General features: G+C 34.4%; 1 protein-coding gene across 5 annotated transcripts in view; it reads right to left on the bottom strand.

Annotated features, from left to right (window-relative positions):
* The window catches only part of TBL1XR1 (TBL1X/Y related 1), a 178,170-nt gene that overhangs the window by 68,611 nt on the left and 96,540 nt on the right, over positions 1-13,019 (bottom strand). The window contains exon 3 of one of the 5 annotated variants that reach the window (XM_061194464.1): positions 6,291-6,407. The exons of the other annotated variants lie outside the window; for them this stretch is intronic. The gene's annotated coding sequence lies outside the window, so the exon portion shown is untranslated. The remainder of the gene's footprint in view (positions 1-6,290; positions 6,408-13,019) is intronic. 5 annotated transcript variants of the gene reach the window in all.

Genomic DNA, 13,019 nt, shown 5'->3' with positions numbered 1-13,019 from the left:
ATTTCCTCTTTGATTTCTTCAGTGATCTCTTGGTTATTTAGTAACATATTGTTTAGCCTCCATGTGTTTGTGTTTTTTATGTTTTTTCCCCCTGTAGTTGATTTCTAATCTCATAGCGTTTTGGTCAGAAAGGATGCTTGATATGATTTTAATTTTCCTAAATTTACCGAGGCTTGATTTGTGACCCAAGATGTGATCAATCCTGGAGAATGTTCCGTGTGCATTTGAGAAGAAAGTGTAATCCGCTGTTTTCGTATGGAATATCCTATAAATATCAATTAAATCTATCTGGTCTGCTGTGTCATTTAAAGCTTGTGTTTCCTTATTAATTTTCTGTCTGGATGACCTGTCCATTGGTGTAAGTGAGGTGTTTAAGTCCCTCACTATTACTGTGTTACTGTCGATTTCCTCTTTTATAGTTGTTAGGAGTTGCCTTATGTATTGAGGTGCTCCTATGTCGGGTGCATATATATTTATAATTGTTATATCTTCTTCTCGGATTGATCCCTTGATCATTATGTAGTGTCCTTCCTTGTCTCTTGTAACATTCTTTATTTTAAAGTCTATCTTATCTGATACGAGTATTGCTACTCCAGCTTTCTTTTGATTTCCATTTGCGTGGAATATCTTTTTCCATCCCCTTTCAGTCTGTATGTGTCCCTTGGTCTGAAATGGGTCTCTTGTAGACAGCATATATATGGGTCTTGTTTTTGTATCCATTCTGTGAGCCTGTGTCTTTTGGTTGGAGCATTTAATCCATTCACGTTTAAGGCAATGATCGATATGTATGTTCCTATTACCATTTTCTTAATTGTTATGGGTTTGTTTTTGTAGGTCCTTTTCTTCTCTTGTGTTTCCCACTTAGAGAAGTTCCTTTAGCATTTGTTGTAGAGCTGGTTTGGTGGTGCTGAATTCTCTTAGCTTTTGCTTGTCTGTAAAGCTTTTGATTTCTCCGTCGAATCTGAATGAGATCCTTGCTGGGTAGAGTAATCTTGGTTTTAGGTTCTTCCCTTTCATCACTTTAAATATATCGTGCCACTCCCTTCTGGCTTGTAGAGTTTCTGCTGAGAAATCAGCTGTTAACCTTATGGGAGTCCCCTTATCTGTTATTTGTCATTTTTCCCTTGTTGCTTTCAATAATTTGTCTTTAATTTTTGTCAATTTGATTATTATGTGTCTCAGCATGTTTCTCCTTGGGTTTATCCTGCCTGGGACTCTCTGTGCTTCCTGGACGTGGGTGGCTATTTGCTTTCCCATTTTAGGGAAGTTTTCAACTCTAATATCTTCAAATATTTTCTTGGGTCCTTTCTCTCTCTCTCTTCTCCTTCTGGGACCCCTATAATGCGAATGTTGTTGCATTTAATGTTGTCCCGGAGGTCTCTTAGGCTATTCTTTTTTCTTTACTCTTATTCCACGACAGTGAATTCCACCATTGTGTCTTCCAGGTCACTTATCCGTTCTTCTGCCTCAGTTATTCTGCTATTGATTCCTTCTAGTGTAGTTTTCATTTCAATTATTGTATTGTTCATCTCTGTTTGTTTGTTCTTTAATTCTTCTAGGTGTTTGTTCCTTAATTCTTCTAGGTCTTTGTTAAACATTTCTTGTATCTTCTCCATCTTTGCCTCCACTCTTTTTCCGAGGTCCTGGATCATCTTCACTATCATTATTCTGAATTCTTTTTCTGGAAGGTTGCCTATCTCCACTTCATTTAGTTGTTTTTCTGGGGTTTTACCTTGTTCCTTCATCTGGTACAAAGTCCTCTGCCTTTTCATTTTGTCTATCTTGCTGTGAATGTGGTTTTCCTTCCACAGGCCAAAGAATTGTAGTTCTTCTTGCTTCTGCTGTCTGCCCTCTCTACTCAGTTTCTAACTGAACAGATTTTCAAGATAACGTCACGTTACTCATGCTTCTCAGCATCCACCAATCCCATATCATCCTCCTGAACTATATCTGCATTCCCTCCATTTTCATGCAAATCTACTGATCAGACATTTCAACAACTGTGACATTTAACTCATGTAGTCTTACCAATTCCCACTCAAGCACTGTAACTTATGTAAATCCCAAACCATGTTGTGTCTAAAACCATTCTGCAACCTCTGAGCTATTTGGCAATCATTTTATTAGGTTTTTAACTTCCTTATCAGATTTGCCATCATGGATTTTCAAAAATTTTAACTTCTCTTAGGGTCCTATCTCACTAAAAGCCCCTCAATCTCAGGTGGCCTTACTTCTTTGGTAAAAGTTATTAGAACTTCCTTGATTTTTTGCTCAATTCAAAAATCTTTATTTTTATTCATCCTATTATCTTGTGCTGCCTCTCTGAGGAAATAGTAGAAAAAGATACAAAAGAGAAAAAATAGTCTCTAACGTTGAATCTGTAATTTGTTGGGTCTTCTACATATACCATATAATTAGTAAAATCACTAGCCCTTTCTAAAGGAATTTAATACAGTGGTTAACAAAAACAACAGCTTTTCTCTGCTCCAGTAGTAAGCACCTATAAATACAGATGAGAAAATAAATATTCCACTTACAAGAGCAAAAAACTATTAAATATTTACAAAAGAAACTAACAAGAAAGGCACAGATTTATGTGACCAAACATAATATTCAATTGAAAAATACAAAGATCTGAACAAAGGAAAAGGCTGTATTACTGTGCAGACTTGAGCTATCACAAGTAACTATCCATCTGAAAGGAAAGAAAAGTGGGCCCACATGTTTTACTATAGACAAAACTTAATTCCAAAATATTTAAAGCAGAGAAATGTGTATGTTTGTGTATATATGTGTATGTGTGTACATATACACAGATACTTCACATATATCAACACATCTTAACGAAACATCGAGGCTACATGTCCAATCTAGAGAGCAGGAAAAAAATCTTTTTAACCAAGACTGGAAACTCAAATACTATACAAGAAAAGACAGCTATATCTGAGTACATAAAGATCCACTAGATATCAAGAAAATACATATCAAAGTAAATGGAGTAAAATTATACTCATTAAAATTGGTAAAAATTTAAAAGATCTAGAATGTCTATTTCTGGCAGGAATGTGGGGATAGGTTACATAGTGCAAGTGGAAATGTGAAAAAAAAAACCCTTTGGAAAACAATCTGGCGACTTTTTAGTAAAAGTAAAAACACTAGACTGGAACATAAGAATTTCCCTTTTTTTGTTTGTTACAATGGTCACACAGTTGCAATGTCACATAGTTCAATTAATACATATACTCTACAACATAGAGAAATAAAAGCACAAGTTCCTAAGGATGTTTATTTTAAGAACACTTTTTTAGTGGCAAAGGTGGGGGTGGGGGGAGGAAATACAGTGAATGCCCATTAAAGGGGAGTATCAAAACAAGATCGTGGTACATTCATAATATTCATGGATTATAAAGTCATCAAAAAACAATAAACTGATGGAGGAGGGAGCAAAAGAAAAAAGTACACAACAAGAAGTATAAGCATATCCACGCATTTAAGTAAAAGAATACATGTACACATATAAAGAAGAAAAACACCTGTTATTGTTAAAATTTTATGGACTCTAAATAAGTTTGTTACTAATCAACTCGAAATTCAACAGGTCTTCATACTCCTTCATTACTTCACACTCCTTGCCATTTCTAGCATTTGAGAAGACTGAAATAAAAAATCTTTAAACTTCCAACATTTGACTTTCTGATTCTGTCCTCTTCTATCTCTTTTACTGATTTTTCTTCCTGCCCTAACATGTGTACAGCTGACTTCTTTTTTAGCCCTCTGATCTTCACTCTACTACCCCAACTAAGGATCTCATCCACTCTGAAGAATTACAAAACCACCATCTCTCCCATTGCGTGCCACTCTCTAACACATCCCCTCATCTTTCCCATTCCAAACATTCCAGTTCCAGCTGACTGATGTGCAAATATCTACGTCCTTTTAGATATCATCGCTCAGCATTACTGGCGGCAACTTATGCCCTATACTCCCAAACGTGTTTCTCCTCTTGCTTGTAACTATCACTAATTCCATCATTCACCAACACTTTAAATTTTAGTATTATACTGGATTCAATTTTCTATCTCAGCTTTTACCTGCAATCTTTTGGATTCCATCTTCTCTTACCTATACAACGTCACTTTCAACCATGCCTTCCTTTCTGCAGTACCTACCACCTGTATTACTACAATAACTTCAATGTCTCCTAGGTCTTTTCATACTGTCTTCTAACATCTATGCATAAAACATAACCCTGATTATGTCACATGTATTCATCGCTATTAGCTTCCACATTCACTCTAAATTGTGTATCGAAGCATTTAAGTTCTCCTTCTCCATATGGTCTCAAAGTATCCATCTACCTGTACAGCACCTTCCTTGAATGTACTCTACCTTCAGGTGAATTTATTTGTATCATTCTAACATCCCCCCAATTCCCACATTTCTGCTTTTTAAGCTCTTTGTTCCAACTACAAGTGTTGAAATTTTTCTATTCTTCAAATGTCATCTCCTTATGAAGCCTATTCATCAAACGCCAACCTTGAAAAAGATGCTTCCTCCTTTCCACCTGTACCCCAAAGCATAGTTTTTTGTTTTTTTGTTTCTTTTAAAAAAATACCCTTTTCAAAGCTGGGCAGTAGTTAAAAAACAACTGTTAGGTTAGAAATCAGAATGTTGCTATTTTCTTTCAAATGCTACTGTTTTGACATTAAGACATTAAATCAAGTCATTTAACTTCCCGGAGCCCCAGTTTCTCTTTCTGAAAAATAGAAATAAAATCTAATCTACGAACCTCACAGGTAGGTAGGAGTGCATGGAAAGCCAATTTATAATTTACATGTTAACATTGTTATTATATCACCTTTTATTGTGCATATTTGATTTTTTAGTCACTACCAAATCATAAGCATTTAAAAGGCAGCCTGTACTTTATATTCTAGCACTCAACACATAATAGCTATAAAAAATATATATATATACACATACATCTTCCTAAGTCATAAAATACAGCTCTCATGCGTAAGAAATATAATCAAAGCACAATTCATGTACTATGACTTTGTCAAAATAAAACATCCTACAATCCTTCTCCCCACAGATATGTTTTCAGAAAAACTACTGTCACGTAATATTTCTGGACCTCTGATTTAGTTCACCTGAAACACAAAACACAATTAGTTAACTGGCAGGTGGGTAGGGACCCTTTAAAATGGCTGATAAATAGCTAAACAGTCAAAGAATTCCAGTAACACATATATATAATACATATGTAAGTGATGTAAGGTGTGACTATGATGGCAGTATTCTACCAATCCAACAAACTTATCCAGCATTCATAGTTGAGCATTAGTGCTTTAGTTTACCCTAAAATTCTAGAGGTTAACATTATGGTTATTTCAGAGACATGAAACAAGAGATTTTTAAAAATATATACAAGAGAAGCATGTTAATTTTGTCTAAGCTGAAAGATTTTTTTTCCTAATTTCATAAAAAGCAAAATTAATGATGGACAGTGTTTATAAAAAACTTTTTTAAAAATGGAAGAGTGGAAATGATACTTTGGTCCTACAGAAACTTATAAATCTTGAACTTAACTACAAGAACTTAGAAGTCCTTGAGTTACCTTTGAAAACCATACAAACCTGTAACACCTTGTCAAACCAAAAAGCAAGACAGCTACCTAAAACTAAGGTCTTATCTAAAGGACATAGGAACCAACCTGAAGAGACTCTCACTAGCCAAAAATGGGACAATATGTGCATCAATACAGAAAATAATTCAATAATCTAAAACACAATTGTGTTTAAATCCATGAGTTCACAGGACAAGGCACTTTACTGCAACCATGCCACACTGTTGGCTAATATTTCTTGGCATTTTGTTATTTCACCAAAAAATTGCTTTCATATTTGGTATCACATCTGCTCTTAGATCTCATATACACACTCTTGTACTTACCTACTTATAATTCACTTTTTAAATCTAAACCTAAGATTCCATAAATCGTTCCTGTTATGAATTTTAATCTACTGTTGCTATAGTGCCTGGTAAGGCTACCGTGGTTACTGATAAGAAACCTTGTTACTAAGAGTTTAGCTCTTAAAAATAATGGTCAAATGCCAAGAAGAAGTAGCAGCAAAATAAAGTCATGAGTAATTGGGCTATATTATGGATTAAAATAGGTATGGGTAAAAAAGGAAAATGAAAGTTAAGAATGATGAACAGCAGCTGATGAGTAGCAAATTACTTTGTGCGTTCATTTGGAGGGGGAAAAAAAAAAAAAAAAAGCTCACCCTGTATGTGATGTTGCCGAGTTCCATAAACAAACATCAGGCAGCATGATGTAATAGAAAGAGTCCTGGACTGAGTCAGGAGACCTCTGTTCTAGTCCAAGGCCTCAGTTTCCTCATCTGTAAAATGAGGGTGCTGAATTAGATAATCTGAAAGGGCTCCTCTAGCTTTAACATTGAGGGATTCTACAGATGAATTTAGGAAGAAGCAATAAAATGTAGGATTTTTGTTAACAGTAAGGTTAACATTGCAAACAGCAGGTGGAACAGGGATGAAAACAATTTTCACAAATATTGAACTGCAGAAAGCAATTATTTCATAACTTTTAACTACCAGAAAGGTTTTTACAATATACCAGCCTTAGTAAGTAACATTATCATCTAAACTAGATTAGCAGTGAGTGACCAAATTATGACCTCAAAAAACCTATTCACCAGCCAGACTGCCCAAGTAAATCTTGGAAACAGTACAGGAACACCTTTGGGCTAGTAATTACTTTAGGTGATAAAATGCCTCATAACTTTCCACAATTAAGTAACTGAACAAAGAGTAAAATGACACAAAAAGTGATTAGAGTAAATTAAACAATTACTTTTAGTTGCAATAAAACAATAATTATGCTATGATATCCTTCTTTGTTAATGAGAGTATTTTCCCTATGCATAATAATTTCTTTCCTGGTTAGCTCTCAAAATAGAACTTGGCTTCTTCTGACAACAAGGTAATTTGAAATAAATGACATTTTTTTCCACTGGTGACACAAAGAAATATAAAAAGAGAAGAGTACCTTTTGTTTAAGTTTTCTATACTGAAAGAAATCAAGCTTCTATAAGTAACAAATAATAGAAAGGCTCTGGTGCCTCAAAAACTTGTGGTTTCCTAACTGCAATTTCCTAAATATAGGTAATTAACTGATTGGTCCTAGCTAATCATCCAGGGTCTAATAAATTCAGTTTTAAGTTCATAGATCAGCTGATGTTATACTTTATTTTTTTATTTATGTGAATGCTATGATTCTCACCTGGCAGACTTTTACAACTCTAGGTATATGAGAACCAATAAACATATCTCTACAATCAAGAATCTATCAAAAATCTCTTCTTTTAAAGGATGTAGTCTATATCTTTTAAAGGATTTAAAGATAAAATGAAACAGTCAATGAAGAAAACTTGTTTTTAAAGCTTACTTTATGCAAATTACATAGTGATTATAAAATAAATTGGCATACACACAATTCCATTAATTATTCACTTGAACATTTCACCCTGGCAATATAATAGCTAATATGTTATTCAGAATCACTAATAAAATTTCTCTCTGGCTGGTAGAAACAAAGGCAAAAACAAAGCAGTCTTGATGGTAATGAAATTTGTTCTTGGCTAGTCTTAAAATAGTTGTGATATCCATGTATCTCTGAGACAGAAAATCTGTGAAACAAAATTTTCCCTCACATGAAATATATTTTCGATTTTAATCTGGGTATTTTGATTTACAGCCCTAATGAATTGATTAAAATAACCTTACACTTAGCTGCACACAGTAGAAATCAGTATGATATGTGAAGCATACTTTAGGGTGCTATTTTGAGCCTAAGCTGTTTTCAGCAATTACTCCAACTACCTCACTTCCCCCTCCCCCATGACTTTTTCAGAGACACTTAAACATTATGCTTATTTACTAATAAAAATACTATTACTAATGATTAATACAAGCAGTATTGTTTTTAGCCAATATCAAACAGATGTAAACTAGCTCCTCAAAAATTCAGGACCGGTTGACTGTACTGGGTAAAGTATTATTCTCCTTTGGGAAGGCGTTGGTACCAAGATTAGCAGTTAAAGAAGAATGTGATGTTTAAATAACTAGTTGGTATGTGGCAAGAAGCCCACTGGATTGTTCCTCACTAAATTTGTATCTGTAGAACATAAGCACATTTGTTATTCTTCCTACCACTTACATAAGTCAGCATACAGTACAATTTTCCCAAAGACCAAAACGCCTCATTTAGAGATCAATAATACAAAAATTCTAGGAACAGTTATAAATGGCTAGATGCTGCACACAAAACAGCAGCACATTTGCTTTTTGTTTGTTTGTTTGTTTTTTTGCAGCACATTTGCTTTGAGAAAGTTTTAAATAGAAACGGTCATTCTTTTTATTATTGCAATATAATTGGAAAAATAAAAACACAAAAGACCAAAAATAAGTCCAAACCTGACTAATTTCTGCTCACTAGAAATTATCAAGCCATTTAAACATCAATTAATTACATAAAACTTTTTTTTTCTAAAATATATTTAATAACTGCCTAGTTTTGTTCAAAGTTCTCATTTCAGGATTGGGGAAGAAAAAAACTGCCAATAAAAAGAAACTGAGATAATCAAATTAATGGCTAAAAAAAAATCTCACATTTCATAATTATAATTTATAGTTTAATATTTCAGTTTTCTCTCATCTTTATGCACTTATAATTTATTCTGATATATACATCTAAAAAATTCAGTCTATCAGAATAGATTTCTGAAGAGTAAATTGAGGATAAAAAATGAATCAGTATTTTAGAATGGTTATACTTAATACTGGATATTATGTCAATATTTTTTAATAGCACTATACTTATCTCTCAAAACTTTATAAAAGAATTACAAAATTCTGGAACAATGATCATTTGCTTTTTAACAGAACAGCTTATTAACATACAATTACCATATTCCTAAAATACAGATTATTTTTTAAAATAAATTCTCATCATTCAATCTGGCTAACAATTTTAGCATAAAAATCATGCAGCATTTCTCTTCTGAAGGATGAATACAACACAGTAAAAAATGTGTCCTAAACCATACTTTATAAACCACAATTGGCCAATTAAAAAAATGGAAAGGGAATCTAATAATTTCCTCTAGTAGCATTTTCAAAACTTGTTCAAAATAAGCAACCCCAGGGATTCCATCTCCCACTAATTACATTTAACTCTGATCATACTCTAATTATGTATCCATTCCCTCAGAATTTATGTATTATAAATGATCTTAGTGAGATTTTGCTATATCACTCTGAAGTAATCAAATAATTGTGTGGATATGTTTGTCTTCCCACTTTAGTTGTTTATTTCTACTTCTATATCTTTCTACATCCTAAACAGTTCAGAGCTTAGTGCATAGGCAGAAAAATGTCAATGATAAACTCTTTAACCTATTTTTGAAATTCAAAGAAATATCAATTTTTATGAAAGCCACTAAAAACAACATACTAACAGCAGGAAACTAGTTTAGAGATATACTGCCTAGTAGTATCTTTTATTCAATATAATGTTTCATTATGCAAATTTCACACATTCAGAAAAACTGAAAGAACTGTACAAAGAATATTCACATAGCTATCACCAAGACTTTAAAATTAACACTTCCTTCTACTTGTTTTACCACATCTATTAATGAATCTTAATTTTTTAAGCATTTCAAAAAAAGTTACAGATATCAGTAAACTTCCCCCATATATAACTTCATTATTGCCTATCATTAACTATAATAAAGTATTTAGTATGGTTTTTCTCTTAAAGAAAAAATTTCATGCAAACAAAATACAATGGATACTTACAAGGTGTGCCACTCAATGAGTTTTGACAAATGCATAAACTCAAGTAACTCTAATCCCTAACAGGACACAGGATACTACCATCACCCTAGAAAGTTCCCACATGTCTTTTCCTACTTCATCCCTGTCCCCAGCACCCATTCATCCATTTCTAAACCCTGCCAATGACTTTCCCCCCCAACATTAACTAGCTTTGCACCCTCCACCCCAATACACAATAGATATTTGCCTGTTTTTAGTACATCTTATAAACGGAATCATACATTATGTCCTGTTTTATGTAAGGCTACATTCATTCAGCATAATGTTTCAGAGATTAGTCAAAAGTGCTTCAGGTACCAATAGTTTGCTCCTTTCTATTGCTCAACAGTACTCTGTGATACAAATACAGCACAGCTTGTTTATCTATTCTCTTGTTGATAGATACCTAAACTGTTTCCAGTTTAGGGGTCAGCCCCCGTATTTGACAGTTTATACACAGAATTTGGTACTCGACCTCTGTGGTTCTTTCCTTTCTTAGGCTTCCCCCCCTCTTCCTCCTGTTGGGCTCCACTGCTCTGCAGCCGCTGTGGTAGTTCTGAACTGTGTGGCTCCTCAAGCCAGTAAGACTGCAAACCAGCCAACAGGAGCCTGCCCTCTGACAAAACACCATCGCAATGGGAAGCTCACCCAGGGCCGTTCCCTTCTTTTAAGATACCACTCCAGACCAGTTTCTTCTTGTTTCTGTTTGCTCTACAGTGTCCTCACACTTTTTTTTTTTTTCATATGTTGTCCAGAGATTGTAGTCACTATTTGTGGGAGGATTTGTCCTATAGGAGCCACTACCCCATTTTTTGGAATTATAACCCCCTACTATTCTTAAGAACACACTTATTCAAGACTGTAATTGACATACCTCCTTTCTCATGTTTTTTTCCCCTCAAGACCCTGATTGAGCCCTGATTCAAAAGAGACAAACTAAACCAGGAAAAAGAGGCCTCTGGGAGCTGGATCCCGTAATTCTGTATATGCATCAACGCAAGTCCCAAGTTCATCCCAGGATGTGGATGCAGAACACACTCAAAAAGGCAAAGGCTTTGAGAACTGAAGATATGAGCCACCGTCAGCATCCCACACGAACACCGAGGGATGCGCGTGAGGAGTAGACCCAAAGCAGCGGAGCAAAGGCTTTGAACACTGAACTCACAGTGGAACCACTGTCCATGACACAAACAGAACTTCCAGTGAACCTGTCTGTTTTCAAACAGACAAAAAAATCATCATCATCATCATTATCATCATCTCCTGAGAGGATACAATAAAAAATTACTCAACATACAAAGAAGCAAGAAAATCTAATTCTCAAAGAAAAAGACAGTAACAGATGCCAATCTTGAGATGATCTAGATGTGAGAAATATCAAACAAAGATGTTAAGGCAGCTATTTTATCCATCCTCCATGGGCTAAAGGTAGGCACTTGAAATGATGGTAAAGGCAGAACTTCTCAGAAGTAGAAAGCATAAAAAGAACCAAACGGAAACTGTATAACTGAAAAATCTAGGGGAAAAGTGATTTGACAAGAAAATAAGGGTAGACAAAGGAGGACAAACATTGAATAACTGATCTTCCTGAATAAGAGATTAACACAAACAGATAAAACAGAATAAAAATCTAATTTTAATAAAAGAAGAATTTCCTCACAGTTCGTACCTTTAGCTCTTAACTATAGTGGGGGAAAAAAACCTAGAGATCTCTAGCAAGATGCTTTAATCCTTATTATTCTGTCTCCTCTTGAGGTCCTGTGAAAGCACTCATGGTTCACCTTTGAAGAATATTCAAATTCTATACAGTGTGTATAACACAGAATTTAAAAGAAAGCTGGACTACAAATTAGGGGGTCTGGTTCAAGTCCTGGTGCTCTACTATAACAAAGTACGTGATCTGGCATCACTTCTCTAAGCCTTGGGTTCTCATTTTATAAATAATGACAACCTACTTAGCTTTGTAATGTAGTCCCATGATCTATTTTAGGAACTCTGAGGGTCATTCCAGTTTCCCCAGATCTTAAGTTCTTCATTGCTCTAATTACTTGTTTCTGGCAGACAAGGAGAATCTTTAGGTCTGGCAGCTATGACCAGCAAGGTATAGAACAACACCGTCAACAGACATACAGTACAAGCCACAATGCAAACCACACATTTAATTTTAAGTTTCTAGTAGCCACATGAAAAACTTAAAAAGAAACAGGTGGCAACTGATTCTAATAATGTATTTTTATTTAATCCAATATATCAAAATATTATCATTTCTTGAAATCCGTATAAGATTGAGATTTCACTTTTTTAAAAAACTGTCTTCAAAATCCAGCATGCATTTTATATTTACAGTACATCTGAGTTACAACCAGTCATTATTTCAAGTGCTCAACAGCTACACATATAGTGGCCACCACACTACCCAGTGCAGGTGCAGCTGTGGGGTGGGAGGGGAGGGGAAAGCGAGGCAATGGCAAACAAGGCCCAAGGTGTCTCGATGACTTATCTGCCTTATACATACACACATGAAAACTGTATGCCATTGATGGTTATGAGATCTGCCATGGTACAGGCAGGAGGACAAATCAGAGAAAGCCTGGTTTTGAAATAAATTTCCATCTCTACTATGAGTAGAAACTGCACTAAAAGAAAAAAAAATGGCTTATGTATATTTCAAAATAAATGAATTAATAAGTATTGAATATTTATTTTCATGAAAGCCAATGTTTATTCTATCCTATCCACAACTGAGGGGAAAATATGTAAGAAATACATTAAAAGACTTTATAAAACAAATACATTTCTCAATCAAATGAATTAAAAGACTGGTGAAGGATACACAAAGTATGTTTTAAAAGTACACAATATTCAATTCAGATGCTTTGCTGTGACTTATTTAGCTTCTGAAATTTCAGCCAAAATACTGAATCCCTCCTCTGAATGAAAATTACAAAAAGCTTAAGTAAATCTGCAAATACCGAAACCCCTAGATATTTTTTTTTTAATGGATATAATTTTTTTTAAATGGACTCTACAACAGCTTTATTCCTTAATTGTTCCTCAGGTAAAACAAAGGGCAATAACCAATCTCTGTAAGAACTCAGAGTGCCACCCCAGTT

This window comes from Eubalaena glacialis, chromosome 6 (genome assembly GCF_028564815.1).
Source record: "Eubalaena glacialis isolate mEubGla1 chromosome 6, mEubGla1.1.hap2.+ XY, whole genome shotgun sequence".
Taxonomy (NCBI): domain Eukaryota; kingdom Metazoa; phylum Chordata; class Mammalia; order Artiodactyla; family Balaenidae; genus Eubalaena; species Eubalaena glacialis.
This window is presented reverse-complemented; position numbering and strand designations above follow the sequence as displayed.